Here is a 24,400-nt window from a genome sequence, read left to right as displayed (position 1 = left end):
AACGCAATTCACCGCACAATACAAATAAATCTTCTCTAGATAAAAATCAAGACATCTATCAAGATTAAATTTTGGAATACCCTCAGTTATACGTTTCATTTCTTCATACCCCAAAAGAAGACTAAGCTCTTTATGATGCTCAAGGGTAATCAAGTTATCACAATTTTTTGGACACGATTTGGTCATGAAACAATTTTCATTGGAGATTTAAATGACCACGTTCATTGCAAAGTTCACGAGGAGCACGAAAAATATTGAATTTTTCAGCACAATCATCAAGACTTTCTTGCAACCCTTTAGTTTCTAAATACTTATGCCTCTTGCAATATCTATTTTCCCTATTTGGTGTGTACTTGCAAACCCAATGTACTCCACAAAATTGACATGCTTATAAGAGATATTTTCATCATAACTAGTGCAATCATCATTAGTACTATGGATATTCAAAGAGTTCATACTAACAACATTCCAATCATGCTCATCATTCAAAGATTTAGTATCAAGCGTTTTATACATTTCTTCTTCTAGCACTTGAGCACAATTTTCCTTTTCATCATACTCACGAAAGATATTAAAAAGATGAAGCATATGAGACAGACATAACTCCATTTTTTGTAGGTTTCTTTTATAACCTAAACTAGTGATAAAACAAGAAACAAAAAGATTCGATTGCAAGATCTAAAGATATATCTTCAAACACTCACCTCCCCGGCAACGGTGCCAGAAAAGAGCTTGATGTCTACTACGCAACCTTCTCCTTGTAGACATTGTTGGGCCTCCAAGTGCAGAGGTTTGTAGGATAGTAGCAAATTTCCCTCAAGTGGATGACCTAAGGTTTATCAATCCATGGGAGGCGTAGGATGAAGATGGTCTCTCTCAAGCAACCCTGCAACCAAATAACAAAGAGTCTCTTGTGTCCCCAACACACCCAATACAATGGCAAATTGTATAGGTGCACTAGTTCAGCGAAGAGATGGTGATACAAGTGCAATATGGATGGTAGATAAAGATTTTTGTAATCTGAAAATATTAAAACACCAAGGTAACTAATGATAAAAGTGAGCGTAAACGGTATTGCAATGGTAGGAAACAAGGCCTAAGGTTCATACTTTCACTAGTGCAAGTTGTCTCAACAATAATAACATAATTGGATCACATAACTATCCCTCAACATGCAACAAAGAGTCACTCCAAAGCCACTAATAGCGAAGAACAAACGAAGAGATTATGGTAGGGTATGAAACCACCTCAAAGTTATCCTTTCTATTCTATCTATTGAAGAGTCCGTAGTAAAATAAGATGAAGCTATTCTTTCCGGTCAATATATCATAGAGTTCATACTAGAATAACACCTTAAGACACAAATCAACCAAAACCCTAATGTCAACTAGATACTCCATTGTCACCTCAAGTATCCGTGGGCATGATTATACGATATGCATCACACAATCTCAGATTCATCTATTCAACCAACACAAAGTACTTCAAAGAGTGCCCCAAAGTTTCTACCGGAGAGTCAAGACGAAAATGTGTGCCAACCCCTATGCATAGGTTCATGGGCCGAACCCGCGAGTTGATCACAAAAACATACATCAAGTGGATCACGTGATATCCCATTGTCACCACAGATAAGCACGACAAGACATACATCAAGTGTTCTCAAATCCTTAAAGACTCAATCCGATAAGATAACTTCAAAGGGAAAACTCAATTCATCACAAGAGAGTAGAGGGGGGAGAAACATCATAAGATCCAACTATAATAGCAAAGCTCGCGATACATCAAGATCGTGCCATAGAGAGAACACGAGAGAGAGAGAGAGAGAGAGAGAGATCAAACACATAGCTACTGGTACATACCCTCAGCCCCGAGGGTGAACTACTCCCTCCTCATCATGGAGAGCGCCGAGATGATGAAGATGGCCACTGTTGAGGGACCCCCCCCCTCCGCCAGGGTGCCGGAACGGGGTCCCAAGAGGTTTTTGGTGGCTACAGAGGCTTGCGGCAGCGGAACTCCCGGTATATCTTCTTATTCAATGGTTTTAGGGTATATGGGAATATATAGGCGAAAGAAGTCGGTCGGGGAGCCACGAGGGGCCCATGAAATAGGGGGGCGCGCCTAGGGTGTGGGTGCGCCCTCCTATCTCCTGGCCTCCTTGAAGCTTCCCTGGCTTGTACTCCAAGTCTCCCAGATCATGTTCGTTCAAAAAATTACGCTCCCGAAGGTTTCATTCCGTTTGGACTCCATTTGATATTCCTTTTGTTCGAAACACTGAAATAGGCAAGAAAATAACAATATGGGTTGGGCCTCCGGTTCGTAGGTTAGTCCCAAAAATGATATAAAAGTGTAAAGTAAATCCCATAAACATCCAAAACGGGTAATATAATAGCATGGAACAATCAAAAATTATAGATACGTTGGAGACGTATCAGCCAGTCGGGATTACCGAAGTATACACAACGAAGATTCTACAAGACTTGGTGATCAAGACAAGGACTCCTCCCCACCGGCGTATTCGGCTAGGACTCTTGTTATCCCAGGCCTATGGTACATTATATAAACTGAGGCCAGGCTAGTCGATAGATCATTATGACATTACTCATCATACCTCTAGGGTTTAGACCACACCATACGATCTCGGGGTAGATCAACTCTTGTAACCCCTATACTCATTTAAGTCAATCAAGCAGCATGTAGGGTATTATCTCATCAAGAGAGCCCGAAGCTGGGTAAAATCCCGTGTTCATGTTACAATCGATCCTAAGAAGCGCAACTTGGGACCCCTTACCCGAGATCTGCTGGTTTTGACACCAAACGATGGTGCTTTCATTGAGAGTTCCGCTATGTGATTGGCAAAAAGGGTAAATGCCTCGACTGCAGATCAACTACGATGTCGGCTTCTTCGTCACCAGCTTGACTGGTCACCTTAGCTTGACCGAGTACTGCGCCCTACCTCCGATCGTCATGTTCAGATAAGGGCCTTCAACTCTGATCTCCATCAAGACCATGTTGGAATCATCCATGGAGCTCGGGGGCTCAACGTCAACATTGCCCTCGGGCGACCGTGCTGTTTTTCTGGACAGCGAACTTGTATCCGCCGCCACCGCCTCCTCGAGTGTCGCTTAAACAATTGCTTCGGTGTAATCGTGCGTAATTGAGTCTACAACAACACTGCAAAATTTCGTCGAGTTCCGATGGAGGAATCTCCGGCAATCTCCGATATACTGGAGCCGTGTTGAATCTGGACGAGAATCCAGACGAGTTTGGAGCGTGGTGTCCAGCATCTAGCTCGGACGTCCTTTGGAAGATACAATCATTGATCGGCTTTAGAATTCCTATGTCTACCACCTATCAAAAATTTAGCTCGATCCGACCGTCCAAACCCCGAAACCTTCCGATTAGTGCATCACTTTTCGGATCTGTTTTCTACGCGAGAACGAATCTGACCCAAGTTCATCTTCTTTATGAACGGGATTTCGGACATCCTTTTTGAAGAAAATTTTGTATGGGGTATTGTGTTTTATTCTCAAACACATCCTACTAATATTATAAGTATTTTTCCAATATAATCTTCACCGTTGCGCCGGTGTCAAACCAGCCCGACAACATCACTCTACGGCGGCCGACCTGCGCTAGACACATCGTCACTTTGTTCAGCCGAGCTCAACTTCTTCGGATCATCATCTCGGCCAGCCGAACAATAGTTCAGCATTGTGAAGGATAAATCGTCACCAACATCGCTGCCCCACGGATTACACGGAGCGGGCACACCGGCATCACCGCATGGTCACTTCATCAAGCCAGCATTGACCACGTCACAAGTTACGACCTGCATCGGCATGGCCGAACCGTTGCTTCATTGATCCGATGTCCATCATGCCTAACTACTGCAACACCTCGGCTGACATTGCAGCTGCAACATATCCTCACCGACCTGCTCCATCTCCTCGCCTGGACTGGGGGCTTCGTCATCCCTTCATGAACTTACCTCGGAGACTTCAGCGTCACCGGCCGACCAGCTTCATCACATTAGCTGGATCACGGGCTTTGCCTCAGTGAGCCAACCTTTGCTAGCACCGTCATGCTTCGCTTCATCACCCATCAGGCAATGGGTGTGCGGATTGAGTCCCAATTTTGGGAGTAACCTTTCTTCGGACCGATACAACAAATAAACCAGGTGTTATTAATCCTAGCAATTTTTGCTTGTTTGGGTTTATTTTTCCCAAGGAATTATTACTCTGCTTTGTTCCATTATCTATACACAGGTCTATCAAATGGTGGCCGCATTAATGATGGTAGCGTGGTGGTTCGGTCAGTTTCCGTGCATAGTTCGGCGAACACCGTATCCGGAACTCGGACAGACCTGTGAATTCGGGCTTTGTCACGCCTTCACTACGTCACGCCGATGCCCTGCATCGACATTGGCCTCGCCGCCAGGCCACATCTCTTTAAATAAATTATTTTTGCGCAAATCAATTATGCAAGGATTATATATATATATACATACATACATATGTATATTATTATTATTATTTCCTCGACCACACTGTTTTATGTGTGGAGGTAATTGAGTTTGACTGTGTTACGCGGTCACTACTCCGGAGTGCCGAACTCCTTGCTCGGACACCTTGGGCTTGGGGGCTGGGACCTCAGCCATGCCGAGGACTGCGAACCTTGCCCGCTCTGTCACAGGTCAATGGGCGTCTTCGTCCCGCCACAAGCCCGAATCGCGTCATCAACACCGAGCACATTAACCAGCTAAGTCGCTCTCATGCTCAAAGACTTTCTGTTTTAAATTTTGTCCGGTTCGACCAAGCATTATACTTTCTTTGGCAAAAAGTTGTTTGTGACAAAAGTTCCTTGTCATAACTTTGTTTGTGACACACAAATTCAAATACTTTTTTTGGGGCTTCCTTTATGAAGCCTTTCCTCTTGCATATGATTATACTTGTACGGCTTCGTTCCTTGTTCGTGTATTACGCCACAATATGCACCATATTGACTTAAGTGTTCCGCAAGCTGGGTTGCCTTGCTCCTGTGCTTACCCCTACGTTCCCAATTGTTCGGCTAGGGACTAAAGGAAGCACCTCTGTGATTGTCACGACCGGCTCATCTGAGCTCGGACCTCAGACTGGGTGAAGCCGAAAGCTAGTGCTCTTATTGTTTTCAATCATGGTCGGCACACAGCGGAACTCATGAGTACAAAAAATATATTGCACAAGTCTCATAGTAACAATGAGCAACCGAAGAAAAGTATCAGTGGAGGTACTATTTTCTTCAAGATGCTTCTTACACTTCGTTAGTAATATAGCATAAGTTCCCTGAGCGTGCTTTGTCTGTTACAGCCTTATGGCCTGATTGCCTCGTTATCGGAAACACCATCGATATTCTCGATAGGTGGAGTACATAACACTCTTCGGTCCTTAACCAAAGAGGGAGAAGCCAACGGTCGGTTAAAACGCGTTCAAAGTTCGGGTGAACACAGATGTGATATAAGTACCTCGGTACATACAATCATCATACATAAAATTCTTTTACCCAAGTCACTTGGGGGCTCTTAAAATTTATATGAGCTGTTTTATAGTAAATGTGTTTCCTTCTTGGTCGTTGCAAAGGGCTAACCCGCGTGAAGTCTTGAGATCGGATGCGTCATGTTAAAGCACAACAGAAACACAATTTTTTTCCAATTTTCGGATTGGCACCGAACACTTGATCTTGTTCGGACGTCAAGTTTTTACTGACGTTTTTTGGTTTTCCAAAGCTTATGGCACTTTTAGACTATTTGTATGTTTCCAGCACAAGTCTCGCGGTGCAACGCCGGACACCTTTAGGGATTCGGCAAAAACATTCTCGGATATTGCTATATATGCATCGGTTTCAAATTGTGTCTTTGGTCAATAGTTGGGTTACCCGGCTCCTGTGCTTGCCTCCTATGTTCCGCTTTGTTCGGCTAGGTGTGCAAAGGGAGAACCACTATGATTGTGCTTCCAGCTCGCATGGTTAAGCACCTCAGTGGAGAAAGCCAAAAACTGACTGTCACAATAAGCGTAAACTGGTCAGCGATCCGATGATTATGATAAATTACGGGCCATTCATAACATTGGCCGAAGTGTTTATGGCTTGACCTCGGCTGTCGCCGAACACTAACCGGGGGCTCATAGCTAGCCTCCCCAGTTTAAAGCTCCTATGACTAAGTGAAAGTTATAAAGCCTGCATATCTGATTGCCTCGTTCCCGCTAAAACAACCGCCTTCGGGCACCGAGACGTCGGCTAAGGGTTGTCTTGTTATTGCGGAAACACCCTACGTAGTATCTACAAAGGGGTAGAAGCCGACGATGGGCCACTTTCAACTGATAAACGGTCGCAACGGAGTCAAAATAAACATATCATCAGCATTTGTATTTAATATACAAGCGCCGCCTTCCGTAATCATCATTATAAAGCCATAAATATGCATCAATTTGACTTAAGATTTTGGCCCAGCTAGGTTGCCTGGCTCCTGTGCTTACCACTATGTTCCCGTTTGTTCGGCTAGTTGGTAAAGGGAGCACCTCTATGATTGTTACTACCGGGTCATCCGAGTAAGTACCTTAGACTGGGTGAAGCCGAAAGCTAGCAATCTTAAAGGATCACATTGGTCGGAAATGAGGAAGTGAAAATTTTGGTTCATTAATAACATAGAGTTCGGGAACTTTCCCCGAACTAAATCCTCAATATTTTCCTCCCACATTGACCAGAGGTGAGGCTTCATGATCATGATAAGCATGACGACCCAAAGAAAGGAACTGGTAGCGGGACTATTTTCCTTGGAAGATGTTTCTTACATTATGTAATATAACATATCTCTCCGTGTACCTTTGTTTATAAAACTGTATGGCCGGATTGCCTTGTTTTCCATAAATATTTACCCTTATAACGGTTTCATAAAGTAGGAAAACACTCCTAAGCTACTGGCCGAAGAGGTTGAAGCCGATGGTCGGTCAACAAAGTTTTGTACAATGCGGATCCGAGCATTAATGATGTAAAGTACTTGGATACATAGAGTCATTACACGTAATTCGTGATTATACTATGGATATCGATCCTTAATTCAGCCACCCATGCCCGCATTAAGGCTCGGGGGCTACTGGGCTTCGGGCTTATTATTTACAAATGTTAAAGGGGCACATCGATCCCCTGATCTGGTGTTGCCACCCGACCAGTGTCTCGGGGGCTACTGCATTGCCTATTCAATGTAGAAAATTCAAAGTGCTCAGTGTTCGGCTTGACCGAACTATGCGCAAACGCGTCTTCGGACAACAATAGGTACCATATGGACCTTTCTGGCATCAAGCTGGTATATTACGGCAACTTATCAAGACCCTCTCTCAAGGGCCCGTTCGCCGATCACTATTATCTCTAATATATTACACTGTGTTTCTATTCTTATGTATGCTGCTAAGCTAGGAGTTGATCCTCAGGCCGATTTTGCGCGTCGACTTGAGTCTCAGGGGCTACTAGGATCAGCGGTTTCATGTTTTCCTTCAGGTGCATCTCAGGTTTTAGACCGACACACACACCTTGAGGGCCAGCTATATATCTTCGCAGAGAATAAATTGCACCAATCAAAAAATCAGCCCGCAGTCAGGGGTGGTGCACCACCTCGGAAGCAGTCCGGCATAAAGCTTGGGCGCTTGTGGCTGGCTCCATAGAGGGAATTTCAGGCATTAAGCTCAGCTAACCTCCTTTAAACTTCTTCAAGCCAAGGTGATCTATGACACCTCGGATACAGTCCGGCGTTGGAGCTCGGATACAGTCCGACGTTGGAGCTCGGATACAGTCCGGCGTTGGAGCTCGAATGCAAGAGGACACCGCCGCCCGGGAACAACTTCAAAGCCGAGGTGTGGCGTGAAAAATAACCAGGCATTGATAAAGGTCGATAACTTAAAGGGGCTCCTCGGATATCCGACGTATAAACTCTTCGGATTTACTTCGGCGATCCTCAAGATCGAAGATAAGAAGATTTGTTAAACCTGTTTTCAAGACCGACGGCCGAAGATGAAGAACAGTTCGGAAGAATCGAGGAGCGTCCCCAACTTGATGACTGGTTTAGGGGGCTACTGACGGTGTCCTGGACTACGGGATACTCACCACGTTGTCTCCCGATCAGTTGGATTGGGCCAAGGACCTCCATGTCCGTTTACTCATGGGCCAGTCCGGATAGCCAAAGTATACACAAGGAAGGTTCTACAAGACTTGGTGATCAAGACAGGGACTCCTCCCCACCGGCGTATTCGGCTAGGACTCTTGTTATCCCAGGCCTCTGGTACATTATATAAACTGAGGCCAGGCTAGTCGATAGATCATTATGACATTACTCATCATACCTCTAGGGTTTAGACCACAACATACAATCTTGGGGTAGATCAACTCTTGTAACCCCTATACCCATTAAAGTCAATCAAGCAGCATGTAGGGTATTATCCCATCAAGAGAGCCCGAAGCTGGGTAAAATCCCGTGTTCATGTTACCATCAGTCCTAAGGCGCACAACTTGGGACCCCTTACCCAAGATCTGCCGGTTTTGACACCGACAGAAGCCATCCACTTGCCTCCCGCTCCGGACATGTTCGGAGTGTTTTTGCGGAGAAGGCGAGAGCTTGGGCGTTGGGGCTCAAGAATGGATGATCAGAGGAAGAAGAGGGCTTGGGTAAAAAAGAGGGGTAACCCTTATCTCTTTATAAAGTAGGCAGGAGTCATGCGCCTCCCCACTTGCCCTAAAAACTCACCTATTCCCCAATCGCCGTGTTGATGGCGTGGTTGGGTTATCCACGCCCGTATTAATGAGAATCCCGTGATAAGGGGACACGATCTCTGCTTCGACAAGACGTGCCAATAAAACCGCCTCGCAATATGTGCAGTAGCAGGTTGAGAAAAACTGTTCGAATAATGACCGGGCCGCAACATGATGTCACGCTATGAAGAAGTCGTCAGCAGATTAAGACTCGTGGAATATTATACTCTCTACGGTGGTATGTGGAATTTGTTTTGCAGAGCCAGACACGATTCTTGTGTTCAAGATCTACTTTGGAGTATTTGGAGAAGGAACCCTCCTTGCAATGCCGAAGACAAACTGCACACCGGACTCACGTCATTAAAGCCTGGTTCAAGGGCTACTGAGGGAGTCCTGGATTAGGGGGGTCCTTAGACAGCCGGACTATATGCTTATGCCGGACTGTTGCACTATGAAGATACAAGATTGAAGACTTCGTCCCGTTTCCGGGTGAGACTCTCCTTTGCGTGGAAGGCAAGCTTGGCGATTCAGATATGTAGATTTTCTTCTCTGTAGCCAACTCTGTGTAACCCTAGCCCCCTCCGATGTCTATATAAACCAGAGGGTTTAGTTCGTAGGACAACAACAATCATAATCATAGGCTAGCTTCTAGGGTTTAGCCTCTACGATCTCGTGGTAGATCAACTCTTGTAATACTCATATCATCAAGATCAATCAAGCAAGAAGTAGGGTATTACCTCCATAGAGAGGTCCCGAACCTGGGTAAACATCGTGTCCCCCGCCTCCTATTACCATTATCCTTAGACGCACAGTTCGGGACCCCCTACCTGAGATCCGCCGGTTTTGACACCGACAATCCCCAAGTGCGAGGAATCATTGTAGCAATTCCCAAAGGTGGAAGTGATAAGTATGGAGTGTCGAACCCACAAGGAGCTAAAGGTAAGATCAATATTCTCTCAAGTCCTATCTGCCACTGATATGACTCTACGTACACCGAACATTTGCTTCCAACTAGAAACGAGAAATAAAGAGGATAACTTTGTATGACATCCGAGAGCTAAACTATAAAAGTAGGTGTTGTTATCATAAAGTTAGAATATATTACTAAATATTATAAGTAGCGAGTGTGGAATAATGATGGGTCGGTGTGCGGAATTATCCTAGGCAATTGTTAACAAGACCTGTAATCACTATTGCAATTTCATATGAGGGAGAGGCATAAGATAACATACTTTCTCTTCTTGGATCATATGCACTTACGATTGGAACTCTAGCAAGCATCCACAACTACTAAATATCATTAAGGTAAAACCCAACCATAGCATTAACATATCAAGTCCCCTTTATCCCATACACAACAACCCCCTTACTCGGGTTTATGCTTCTGTCACTCAAGCAACCCACTATAAGCAAATCATGAACGTATTGCAACACCCTACAACGGGAATCCCTCACGCTTGCACGACACGGAGGGCACAATAGGACAACACCAAAATAAAACATACAACTCATAACATTCTAGATCATCAATCAACCCAAAGACAAAGGATATCTACTCAAAACATCATAGGATGGCAACATATCATTGGATCATAATATGTGGCATACACCATGTTCAAGTAGGGATTACAGCGGGGTGCGGGAGAGTGGACCGCATAAAAGAGATGAGGATGGTGATGTTGATGGAGATGATCACCATGGCGATGATTCCCCTCCCGATGGCACTCCGGCTCCACCGAGAGAGAGGAGGAGAGGTTCTCCCCCTTGTGATTCTTCCTCCATGGCCTCCCCCTGGTTGGGGAGAGGTTCCCCCTCTGGTCATTGGCCTTCATGGCGATGATGGCCCCTCCGAGATCCTTCCCATGGCCTCCGGTGATGATGGCCCCCTCCGGCAGGGTGCTAGAGAGGGCCTAGATTGATTTCTTGTGGCTACAGAGGCTTGCGGCGGTGGAACTTCCGATCTAGGTTATTTTCTGGAGGTTTGGGCATTTATAGGAGAGGTTGGCATTGAGGACAAGTCAGGGGGCCCCACGGGGAGTCCATGAGGCACAAGGGCGCGCCCCAGGGGGTGGGGGTGCTCTCCACCCTCATGGGCCCCTCGGGACACTCGTCTGGTAGATTTTGGTTCCAATATTTTTTATATTTTCCAAAAAAATCTCCGTTGATTTTCAGCGCATTCCAAGAACTTTAATTTTTGCACAAAAACAACACCACGGTAATTCTGCTGAAAACAGCGTCAGTCCGGGTTAGTTCTAATCATATCATACCAAAATCATATAAAACTATTGTAAACATGACATGAATACTTCATAAATTATAGATATGTTGGAGATGTATCAACATCCCCAAGCTTAAGTCCCGCTCGTCCTCGAGTAGGTAAATGATAAAAGAAATAATTTATGAAGTGTGAATGCTAGCAAGTTCTTACGTTTGATCAATGATAGTTTCAATCACTTTCTCTAGCATCATTATATATCATAACAGTAGCTCAACTCATAAAACTTCTCATGATCAAGTAACAAGCTATTCACATGTTAAAGTATAGATCATAAACTTTCTTGAAAACTAACAAACCATGCTCTTAGTCATCAAACAATTTCAATTCATCTTTTTTCGGGAAGGGTCTATGTAAGAGCTTTGATTCAACAAACTCCACATACTCAACTATCATTTAGTATTTCACAATTGCTATCACTCATGTGATATTTATGGGTTCAAAGTTTTAATTGGACACAGATAAAGATAGGGGCTTATAGTTTCGCCTCCCAACCTTTACCTCAAGGGTAATGTCAACAATAATAATTTATGAAAACCTACATCCAAGTGGGTATATATATCCAGATCGCTCCAACACAAAGTGCTTGCCAAAGGAAAAAGTGTAAAATGGAAAGGTGATGATCACCATGACTCTTGTATAAGGGTAGAAGATAAAAGTAAAAGATAGGCCCTTCGCAGAGGGAAGCAGAGGTTGTCATGCACTTTTATGGTTGGATGCACAAAATCTTAAGGCAAAAGAACGTCACTTTATATTGCCGCTTGTGATAAAGACCTTTATTATGCAGTCTATCTCTTTTATTTCTTCCCTATCACAAGTTCATATAAAGCTTATTTTCTTTGCACTAATAGATCATACATATTTAAGGAGCAATTTTTATTGCATGCATGATGACAACTTACTTGAAGGATCTTACTCAATCCATAGGTAGGTATGGTAGACTCTCATGGCAAAATTAGTTTAAGGGATGTTTGGAAGCACAAGTAGTATCTCTACTTGGTGCAAATAATTTGGCTAGCATGAGAGGGAAAGGCAAGCTCAACATGTTGGATGATCCAAGACAATATAACATTTCGGATATAGGAAAACATAACCCATTAAGTTGCCTGACTTGTCCAACATCAACCTTTTAGCATTTCATATTTTAATGAGTTCTCACAATTACAAAAAATGTCCAAGATAGTATATTTATATGTGAAATCTCTCTTCCTTTAATATTCTTTCATGAATTGTTCAAGTGACCGATTCTGTGTTTGCTAATTTTCAATAAGTTTACTACCTATACTTATTATGTGTGAAGTAATTACTCCCCATGTTATAAGCATATGAAACATATATAAATTCAGATTTATGATATTCAATTCATTCAACCATTTACTCATAGGATATTCGTGAAGCACGTGAGTAAATGACAAACTACTCCAAAAAGATATAAGTGAAGAACACTGAGTAGTCAAATAATTAACTAGCCATGGGAGGATTCTTTTTCATTCAAGATTTCAGATCCAATGATTTTATTCAAACAACAAGAAAAATTGAAAATACGCTCCAAGCAAAACACATATTATGTGACGAATAAAAATATAGCTCCGACTAAGGTATACCGATGGTTTTGAAGACGAAAGAGGGGATGCCTTCCGGGGCATCCCCAAGCTTAGGCACTTGAGTCTTCCTTGAATATTACCTTGGGGTGCCTTGGGCATCCCCAAGCTTAGGGTCTTTACACTCCTTATTCTCCTCATATCGATATCTCACCCAAAACTTGAGAACTGCAATCACACAAAACTTAATGGAACTTCGTGAGATGGGTTATTATGGTAAAGAGTAAACCATTCACTTTCGTACTATCAAAGACAAGATTCATAATTTTTCTCACACAATGACTACCGTACCATATCATTTCTACAATTTATATTGATGAATATAAGCCATAGAAACTAGTAAACAAGCAAACTATGCACTGAAAATAGAATCTGTCAGAAACAGAACAGTCTCTAATGATCTGAACAACAACCATACTTCTGCTATTACAAAAATTATGAAACAAATTGGTGGACTTGAGGAATTTTTCTATTAATCTTCTGCAAAAAAAATCAACTCAAAAGCACTCTTCTATAAAAAAAATGACAGCTAATATCGTGAGCGCATAGTTTTTGTTTTTTTACAGCAAGATCACATTAACTTCCACGCAAGTCTTCCCAAAGGTCTTACTTGGCACTTTATTGAAACAAAAGCTATAAAACATGATTACTACAGTATCTTAATCATATGAACACACAAAAACAGTAAGGTTAAATATTGGGTTGTCTCCCAACAAGTGCTTTTCTTTAATGCCTTTTAGCTAGGCATGATGATTTCAATGATGCTCACATAAAAGATAAGAATTGAAACATAAAGAGAGCATCATGAGGTATATGACTAGCACATTTAAACCTAACCCACTTCCTATGCCTAGGGATTTTGTGAGCACACAATTTATAGGAACAAGAATCAACTAGCATAGGAAGGCAAAACAAGTATAACTTCAAAACTTTAAGCACATAGAGAGGAAACTTGATATTATTGCAACTCCTACAAGAATTTATTCCTCCCTCATAATAATTTTCAGTAGCATCATGAATGAGTTCAACAATAACCATCACATAAAGCATTCTTTTCATGATGCTTAATCATAGAATTTTTTTTCTACTCTCCACATAAGCAAAATTCTTCTCATTCGGAATAGTGGGAGCAAACTCAACAAAATAACTATCATGTGAGGCATAATCCAATTTAAAGTTAAAAGCATGATGATGATACGTCTCCAACGTATCTATAATTTTTGATTGTTCCATGCTATTATATTACCCGTTTTGGATGTTTATGGGCTTTACTTTACACTTTTATATCATTTTTGGGACTAACCTACTAACCGGAGGCCCAGCCCGAATTGCTGTTTTTTGCCTATTTCAGTGTTTCGAAGAAAAGGAATATCAAACGGAGTCCAAACAGTATGAATCCTTCGGGAACGATCTTTTTGGAACAAATGCCAACCTGGAGACTTGGAGTGGACATCAAGCAACAAGCGAGGCGGCCACGAGGGTGCCCGGCGCGCCCCCTAGGGCTGGGCGCACCCCCACCCTCGTGGGCCCCTCGAGCGTCCATCGACGTACTTCTTCCTCCTATATATACACCCATGCCCTGAAACCATCAGAAGCGACCATGAAAACCTAATTCCACCGCCGCAACCTTCTATATCCATGAGATCCCATCTTGGAGTCGTCGTCGGTGCTCCGCCAGAGGGGGAATCCACCATGAAGGGCCTCTACATCCTCTCCAAGGCCTCTCCGATGAGTTGTGAGTAGTTTACCACAGACCTTCGGGTCCATAGTTATTAGCTAGATGGCTTCTTCTCTCTCTTTGAATCTCAATACAAAGTTCTCATTGATCTTCTTGGAGATCTATTCGATGTAACTCTTTTTGTGGTGTGTTTGTCGAGATTTAATGAATTGTGGGTTTATGATCAAGTTTATCTATGGGAAATATTTGAATCTCCTATGAATTCTTTTATGTATGATTAAGTTATCTTTGCAAGTCTTTATGAATTATCAATTTGGTTTGGCCTACTAGATTGATCTTTCTTGCAATGGGAGAAGTGCTTAGCCTTGGGTTCAATCTTGCGGTGTCCTTTCCCAGTGACAGCAGGGGCAGCAAGGCACTTATTGTATTGTTGCCATCGAGGATAAAAATATGGGGTTTATATCATATTGCATGAGTTTATCCCTCTACATCATGTCATCTTGTTGAATGTGTTACTCTGTTCTTCATGACCTTAATACTCTAGATGCAGGCAGGAGTCGGTCGATGTGTGGAGTAATAGTAGTAGATGCAGGCAGGAGTCAGTCTACTTGTCACGGACGTGATTCCTATATACATGATCATGCCTAGATAATCTCATAATTATTCGCTTTTATATCAATTGCTCGACAGTAATTTGTTCACCCACCGTAATACTTATGCTATCTTGAGAGAAGCCACTAGTGAAACCTATGGCCCTCAGGTCTATCTTTTATCATATAAGTTTTCAATCTACTTTTATTTGCATCTTTTGTTTTCTAATATATATCATAAAAATACCAAAAATATTTACCTTATCATATTATCTCTATCAGATCTCACTTTCGCAAGTGGCCGTGAAGGGTTTGACAACCCCTTTATTGCATTGGTTGTGAGGTTCTTGTTTGTTTGTGTAGGTGTGTGGGACTTTTGAGGAGCCTCCTACTGGATTGATACCTTGGTTCTCAAAAACTGAGGGAAATACTTACGCTACTGTGCTGCATCACCCTTTCCTCTTCAAGGAAAACCAATGCAAGCTCAAGACGTAGCAAGAAGGATTTCTGGTGCCGTTGCCGGGGAGGTCTTCGCTCAAGTCAAGACATACCAAGTACCCATCGCAAACTCATCTCCCTCGCATTACGTTATTTGCCATTTGCCTCTCGTTTTCCTCTCCCCCACTTCACCCTTGCCGGTTTATTCGCCCTCTCTTTTCCAATCTCCTCTCTCTTTCGCTTTCCCTTTTTGTTTGCTTGTGTGTTGGATTGCTAGTCGCGATGGCGCAAGATAATTCCAAATTATGTGACTTCTCCAATACCAATAATAATGATTTCCTTAGTACTCCGATTGCTCCTCTTAATGATGTTGAGTCTTGTGAAATCAGTGCTGCTTTGCTGAATCTTGTTATGAAAGATCAATTCTCCGGCCTTCCTAGTGAAGATGCTGCTACCCATCTAAACAACTTTGTCGATTTGTGTGAGATGCAAAATAAGAAAGATACAGATAATGATATTGTTAAATTGAAGTTATTTCCGTTTTCACTTAGAGATCGTGCTAAAATTTGGTTTTCGTCTTTGCCTAAAAATAGTATTGATTCATGGAATAAGTGCAAAGATGCTTTTATCTCTAAGTATTTTCCTCCTACTAAGATCATCTCTCTTAGGAATGATATTATGGATTTTAAACAACTTGATCATGAGCATGTTGCCCAATCTTGGGAAAGAATGAAATTAATGATTCACAATTGCCCTACTCATGGTTTGAATTTACGGATGATCATACAAATTTTTTATGCTGGATTGAACTTTGCTTCTAGAAATCTTTTAGATTCGGCCGCGGGAGGCACTTTTATGGAAATCACCTTAGGAGAAGCTACTAAACTCCTTGATAACATTATGGCTAATTATTCTCAATGGCACACCGAAAGATCTACTAGTAAAAAAGTGCACACTATAAAAGAAATTAATGTTTTGAGTGGAAAGATGGATGAACTTATGAAATAGTTTGCTACTAAGAGTGCTCCTATTGATCCCAATGATATGCCTTTGTCTACTTTGATTGAGAATAATAATGAATCTATGGATGTGAATTTTGTTGGTAGGAATAATTTTTGTAACAATGCATATAGAGGAAACTTTAATCCTAGACCATTCCCTAGTAATTCCTCTAATAATTATGGTGATTCCTACAAAAAATCTTATGGAAATTTTAATAATATGACCTCTGATTTTGAGAATAGCGTTAAAGAATAGTAATGCTTTGCTTGAAGAAAAATTGCTTAAAGTTGATGAATTGGCTAGGAATGTTGATAGAATTTCGCTTGATGTTGATTCTTTGAAACTTAGATCTACTCCTACTAAGCATGTTATCAATGAGTCTCTCAAAACCATGAGAATTTCAATTGATGAGTGCAAAGAAAGAACCGGTAGATTGCGTGCTAAGAAAGATTGCTTTGTAAAAGCGTCTTCTTCTAGTTTCCATGAAAATAATGATGAAGATCTAAAAGTTATTGATATGTCCCCTATTAAATCCTTGTTTTGCAATATGAATCTTAATAATGATGGGACTGGAGATGAGTCAACTTTAGTGAAAAGGCATCCCAATAATTAGGAGTTTTTAGATCTTGATACTGAATTTGGTAAAAGTGGGATTGGAGAGGTCAAGACTTTAAATAGCATTGAACCCACTATTATGGATTTCAAGGAATTTAATTATGATAATTTCTCTTTAATAGATTGTATTTCCTTGTTGCAAACCGTGTTGAATTCTCCTCATGCTTATGGTCAAAATAAAGCTTTTACCAAAGATATTGTTGATGCTTTGATGCAATCTTATGATGAAAAACTTAATTTGGAAGTTTCTATACCTAGAAAACTTTATGATGTGGGAACCTACTATAAAAATTAAAATTAAAGATCATGAGTGTTATGCTTTATGTGATTTGGGTGCTAGTGTTTCCACGATTCCGAAAACTTTATGTGATGTGCTAGGTTTCCATGATTTTGATGATTGCTCTTTAAACTTGCACCTTGTGGATTCCACCATTAAGAAACCTTTGAGAAGGATAAACGACATTCTTATTGTTGCAAATAGGAATTATGTGCCCACAGATTTTATCGTTCTTGATATAGATTGCAATCTTTCATGTCCTATTATTCTTGGTAGACCTTTCCTTAGAACGATTGGTGCAATTATTGATATGAAGGAAGGGAATATTAGATTCCAATTTCCTTTAAGGAAAGGCATGGAACACTTTCCAAGAAATAAAGTTAAATTACCTTATGAATGTATCATGCGAGCTACTTATGAATCAAGTGCCAAAGATGGCACTACTTAAATCTATCCTCGCTTTTATGCGTAGCTAGGGGCGTTAAACGATAGCGCTTGTTGGGAGGCAACCCAATTTTATTTTTGTTTCTTGATTTTTGATTCTGTTTAGTAATAAATATTTCATCTAGCTTATGTTTAGATGTGTTTTCATGTTTTAATTAGTGTTGTGCCAAGTAAAACCTATAAGATAACCTATGGTAAGACTTAATTTGATTCTGCTGAAAAATAGAAACTTTGCGCTCACGAGAAAAAATTAAATAAATCACAGAAACGTGCTTTTGCGTTGATTCTTTTTTCTGTAGATCAATAGACAAATTGCCTAGGACTTCCAATTTTGTTAGGATTTTTAGAGTTCCATAAGTATTCGAAAGTTACAGATTGCTACAGACTATTCTGTTTTTGACAGATTCTATTTTTGGTGTGTTGTTTGCTTATTTTGATGCATCTATGGATAGTATCTAGGGGTACGAACCATATAGAAGTTGGAATACAGTAGGTTTAACACCAATATAAATAAACAATGAGTTCATTACAGTACCTTATGTGATGGTTTTCTTTCTTGCACTAACGGAGCTTATGAGATTTCTTGTTGAGTTTTGTGTTGTGAAGTTTTCAAGTTTTGGGTAACGATTTGATGGATTATGGAATAAGGAATGGCAAAAGCCTAAGCTTGGGGATGCCTATGGCACCCCAAGATATTCAAGGACAACCAAAAGCCTAATCTTGGGGATGCCCCTGAAGGCATCCCCTCTTTCGTCTTCATCTATCGGTAACTTTACTTGGAGCTATATTTTTATTCGCCACATGATATGTATTTTTCTTGGAGCGTCTTGTATGATATTGGTATTTGCTTTTTAGATCACCACAATCATCCTTGATGTACACACCTTTTGGGAGAAATCCACATGATTTGGAATTTATTAGAATACTCTATGTGCTTCACTTATATCTTTTGAGCTAGATAGTTTTGCTCTTGTGCTTCACTTATATTTTCTAGAGCATGGCGGTGGCTTAATTTTCAAGAAATTGTTGATCTATCATGCTTCACTTATATTATTTTGAGAGTCTCTTAGAACAGCATGGTATTTTCTATGGTTATAAAATTGGTCCTAAAATGATGGGCATCCAAGTTGGGTATAATAAAAACTATCATAGAAAGTGAATTGGATGCTATGATCAATTTGATACTTGATAATTGTTTTGAGATATTAGGATGGTGATATTAGAGTCATGCTAGTTGGTTGATTATGAATTTAAAGAATACTTGTGTTGAAGTTTGTGATTCACGTAGCATGCACGTATGGTGAGATGCTTTGTGATGAAGTTGGAGCACAATTTTATTTATTGATTGTCTTCCTTATGAGTGGCGGTCGGGGACGAGCGATGGTATTTTCCTACCAATCTACCCCCTAGGAGCATGCGCGTAGTACTTTGTTTTCAATGGCTTGTAGATTTTTGCAATAAGTATGTGAGTTCTTTATGACTAATGTTGAGTCCATGGATTATACACACTCTCACCCTTCCACCATTGCTAGCCTCTCTTGTGCCGCGCAACCTTCGCCGGTACCATACACCCACAATATACCTTCCTCAAAACAGCCACCATACCTACCTATTATGGTATTTCCATAGCCATTCCGAGATATATTGCCATGCAACTTTTCGCCGTTCCGTTTATTATGACACGCTCCATCATTGTCATAGTGCTCATTGCATGATCATGTAGTTGACATCGTATTTGTGGCAAGGCCACCCTCATAATTTTTCATACATGTCACTCTTGATTCATTGCATATCCTGGTACACCGCTGGAGGCATTCATATAGAGTCATATTTTGTTCTAAGTATCGAGTTGTAATCTTGAGTTGTAAGTAAATAAAAGTGTGATGATCTTCATTATTAGAGCATTGTCCCAAGTGAGGAAAGGATGATGGAGACTATGATTCCCCCACAAGTCGGGGTGAGACTTCGGATTGAAAAAAAAGAGAAAGGCCAAAAAAAAGCCAAATAAAAAATATGAGAGAAAAAGAGAGAAGGGACAATGCTACTACCCTTTTTACCACACTTGTGCTTCAAAGTAGCACCATGATCTTCATGATAGAGAGTCTCCTATGTTGTCACTTTCATATACTAGTGGGAATTTTTCATTATAGAACTTGGCTTGTATAGTCCAATGATGGGCTTCCTCAAAATGCCCTAGGTCTTCGTGAGCAAGCAAGTTGAATGCACACCCACTTACTTTCTTTTGTTGGGCTTTCATACATTTATAGCTCTAGTGCATCCGTTGCATGGCAATCCCTACTCTCTCACATTGACATCTATTAATGGGCATCTCCATAGCCCGTTGATACGCCTAGTTAATGTGAGACTATCTTCTCCTTTTTTTGTCTTCTTCACAACCACCATTCTATTCCACATATAGTGCTATGTCCATGGCTCACACTCATGTATTGTGTGAAAGTTTAAAAAGTTTGAGATTACTAAAGTATGAAACCATTGCTTGGCTTGTCATCGGGGTTGTGCATGATTAAATACTTTGTGTGATGAAGATAGAGCAACAGCCAGACTATATGATTTTGTAGGGATAACTTTCTTTAGCCATGCTAATTTGAGAAGACATGATTGCTTGATTAGTATGCTTGAAGTATTACTATTTCTTATGTCAATATGAACTTTTATTTTGAATCATTTGGATCTGAACATTCATGCCACAATAAAGAAAATTACATTGAGAATTATGCTAGGTAGCATTCCACATCAAAAATTCCGTTTTTATCATTTACCTACTCGAGGACGAGCAAGAATTAAGCTTGGCGATGCTTGATACGTCTCCAACATATCTATAATTTTTTATTGTTCCATGCTATTATATTACCCGTTTTGGATGTTTATGGGCTTTACTTTACACTTTTATACCATTTTTGGGACTAACCTACTATCTGGAGGCCCAACCCAAATTGCTGTTTTTTTGCCTATTTCAGTGTTTCGAAGAAAAGGAATATAAAACGGAGTCCAAACGGGATGAAACCTTCGAGACCGATCTTTTTGGAACAAATGCCAACCTGGAGACTTGGAGTGGACGTCAAGCAACAAGCGATGCGGCCACGAGGGTGCCCGGCGCGCCCCCTAGGGTTGGGCGCGCCCCTCACCCTCATGGGCCCCTCGAGCATCCACCGACGTACTTCTTCCTCCTATATATACACCCGTACCCTGAAACCATCAGAAGTGACCACGAAAACCTAATTCCACCGCCACAACCTTCTGTATCCATGAGATCCCATCTTGGATACGTCGCCGGCGCTCCGTCGAAGGGGGAATCCACCATGGAGGGCCTCTACATCATCTCCAAGGCCTCTCCAATGAGTTGTGAATAGTTTACCATAGACCTTCGGGTCGATAGTTATTAGCTAGATGCCTTCTTCTCTCTCTTTGAATCTCAATACAAAGTTCTCCTTGATCTTCTTGGAGATCTATTTGATGTAACTCTTTTTGTGGTGTGTTTGTCGAGATCTGATGAATTGTGGGTTTATGATCAAGTTTATCTATGAGAAATATTTGAATCTCCTCTGAATTATTTTATGTATGATTAAGTTATCTTTGCAAGTCTCTTCGAATTATCAGTTTGGTTTGGCCTACTAGATTGATCTTTCTTGCAATGGGAGAAGTGCTTAGCCTTGGGTTCAATCTTGCAGTGTCCTTTCCCAGTGACAGCAGGGGCATCAAGGCACGTATTGTATTGTTGCCATCGAGGATAAAAATATGGGATCTATATCATATTGCATGAGTTTATCCCTCTACATCATGTCATGTTGCTTAATGCGTTACTCTGTTCTTCATGAACTTAATACTCTAGATGCAGGCAGGAGTCGGTCGATGTGTGGAGTAATAGTAGTAGATGCAGGCAGGAGTTGGTCTACTTGTCACGGACGTGATGCCTATATACATGATCATGCCTAGATAATCTCATAATTATTCGCTTTTCTATCAATTTCTCGATAGTAATTTGTTCACCCACCGTAATACTTATGCTATGTTGAGAGAAGCCACTAGTGAAACCTATGGCCCTCGGGTCTATCTTTTATCATATAAGTTTTCAATCTACTTTTATTTGCATCTTTTATTTTCTAATCTATATCATAAAAATACCAAAAACATTTACCTTATCATATTATCTCTATCAGATCTCACTTTCGCAAGTGGCCGTGAAGGGATTGACAACCCCTTTATTGCGTTTGTTGCAAGGTTCTTGTTTGTTTGTGTAGGTGCGTGGGACTTTTGAGGAGCCTCCTACTAGATTGATACCTTGGTTCTTAAAAACTGAGGGAAATACTTACGCTACTGTGCTGCATCACCCTTTCATGGTTTCATGGTTAACATATTCCTTTATAGCATACATGTCATCACAATAATCATCATAGATAACAACTTCATTCTCATAAACAATTGGAACTATTCCGAAATAGTGGAATCATTACTAACTAAAGTTGACACTCTTCCAAATCCACTTCATAAATATCACACTAAGATTCAACACCCTCCAAAATAGTGGGATCACTAATTCCTAAAGTTAGCACTCTTCCAAACCCACTTTAGATGATAGTATTATTCATACTCCAAAAGATATAAGTGAACTTCATGGGGCATTCTTCAATTAATATATACTAACCAATATCCAAGCTCAAAATATATAAGTGAAGCACACGAAGCATTCTATAAACCCATAATCAAAATATTTAAGTGAAGCGCAAAGAGAATTCTATAATATCATTGAAGGGCTATCTCATACTAGCATGGTTCTTAAAGAAAAAGAAAAACACAATGGACTCAAATCATGTGAACAAAACAAAAACCGAGGTATACAGATAATTGTTGAAGAAGAAAGATGGGATGCCAACCGGGGCATCCCCAAGCTTAGATGCTTGAGTATCCTTGGAATATTTACTTGGTGTGCCTTGGGAATCTCCAAGCTTGAACTCTTGCCTCTCTTTATTCTTCTCACATCGTTAACTCCTCGTTCTTCGAACACTTCATCCACAAAAACTTAACAAAAACCTTGTGAGATCCGTTAGTATACTAAAACAAATCACTACCTTTAGGTACTGTTGTAAACTCATTCCAATTTCATATTAGCACTTTATCTACTCTATTCCAAATTCACCATGGTTCATACCCCCCGATACTACCCATGGATTCATCAAAATAAGCAAACAACACATAGAAAACAGAATCTGTTAAAAACTGGACAATCTGTAGTAATCTGGAAATTTATTAAACTTCTGTAATACCAAAAAATTCTAAAAAATATGACAATTTAGACAATTTGTACAGAAGTAATGTGCAAAAAGTTTCATACCCATTTGACTTTCTAGTAAAAAATTGTAAATTCACACGCTACAGCCAAAGTTTCTGTCTTTGTACTGCACATAGTAAACAAGCAATCTAATCATCCTGAAACCAAAGCTTGGCACATAATTTTTATAGTACAATGGATATATACTAGGGGATAATTATTTCCAGAGAAACTTCCATGAAAAATTCTACATTGTTTCCATGAGCATGAACACAAGTGCTCAAGGTCGACCCTCACTTCTTCAATGCATAACTTTCCAATCACTTCTCTTTTAGAAAAAACTTTTTAGGCATATGAGGCAAGTGCATCTTTTTGTATTTTCATTTTTTAATTTTTTTTATGTTTCACCCACAACTAAGCAAAACTAAAAGGGAAAAAAGCTACTTACTGAAGAAAGCAAACAAGAACACACGAGAATATCAACCCCACGCTATTGCTCCCCGGCAACGGTGCCAGAAAAGAGCTTGATAATCCCCAAGAGCAGGAATCATCATAGCAATTCCCAAAGGTGGAAGTTATAAGTATGGAGTGTCGAACCCACAAGGAACTAAAGGTAAGATCAATATTCTCTCAAGTCCTATCTACCACTGATACGACTCTATGTACACTGAATGTTTGCTTCCAACTAGAAACGAGAAATAAAACTACGTTGTGGGTATGGAGAGGATAAATTTGTATGATATTAGAGAACTAAAATATAAAAGTAGGTGCTGTTATCATAAAGTTAGAATATATTACTAAATATTACAAGTAGCGAGTGTGGAATAATGATGGGTCGGTGTGCAGAATTATCATAGGCAATTGTTAACAAGACCGGTAATCACTATTGCAATTTCATATGAGGGAGAGGCATAAGCTAACATACTTTCTCTTCTTGGATCATATGCACTTATGATTGGAACTCTAGCAAGCATCCACAACTACTAAAGATCATTAAGGTAAAACCCAACCATAGCATTAACATATCAAGTCCCCTTTATCCCATACGCAACAACCCCCTTACTCGGGTTTATGCTTCTGTCACTCAAGCAACCCACTATAAGCGAATCATGAACATATTGCAAGACCCTACAACATAAATACCTCACGCTTGCGCGACACGGAGGACACAATAGGACAGCACCAAAATAAAACATACAACTCATACCAATCTTGATCATCAATCAACCCAAAGACAAAGGATATCTACTCAAAACATCATAGGATGGCAACACATCATTGGATCATAATATGTGGCATAAAGCACCATGTTCAAGTAGGGATTACAGCAGGGTGCGGGAGAGTGGACCGCGTAAAAGAGATGAGGATAGTGATGATGATGGTGATGTTGATGGAGACGATCACCATGGCGGTGATTCCCC

This window comes from Triticum aestivum, chromosome 6B, assembly GCF_018294505.1.
Source record: "Triticum aestivum cultivar Chinese Spring chromosome 6B, IWGSC CS RefSeq v2.1, whole genome shotgun sequence".
In the NCBI taxonomy this organism is placed as follows: domain Eukaryota; kingdom Viridiplantae; phylum Streptophyta; class Magnoliopsida; order Poales; family Poaceae; genus Triticum; species Triticum aestivum.
The sequence above is the reverse complement of the archived record's forward strand: the minus strand, read 5'-3'. Positions refer to the sequence as shown.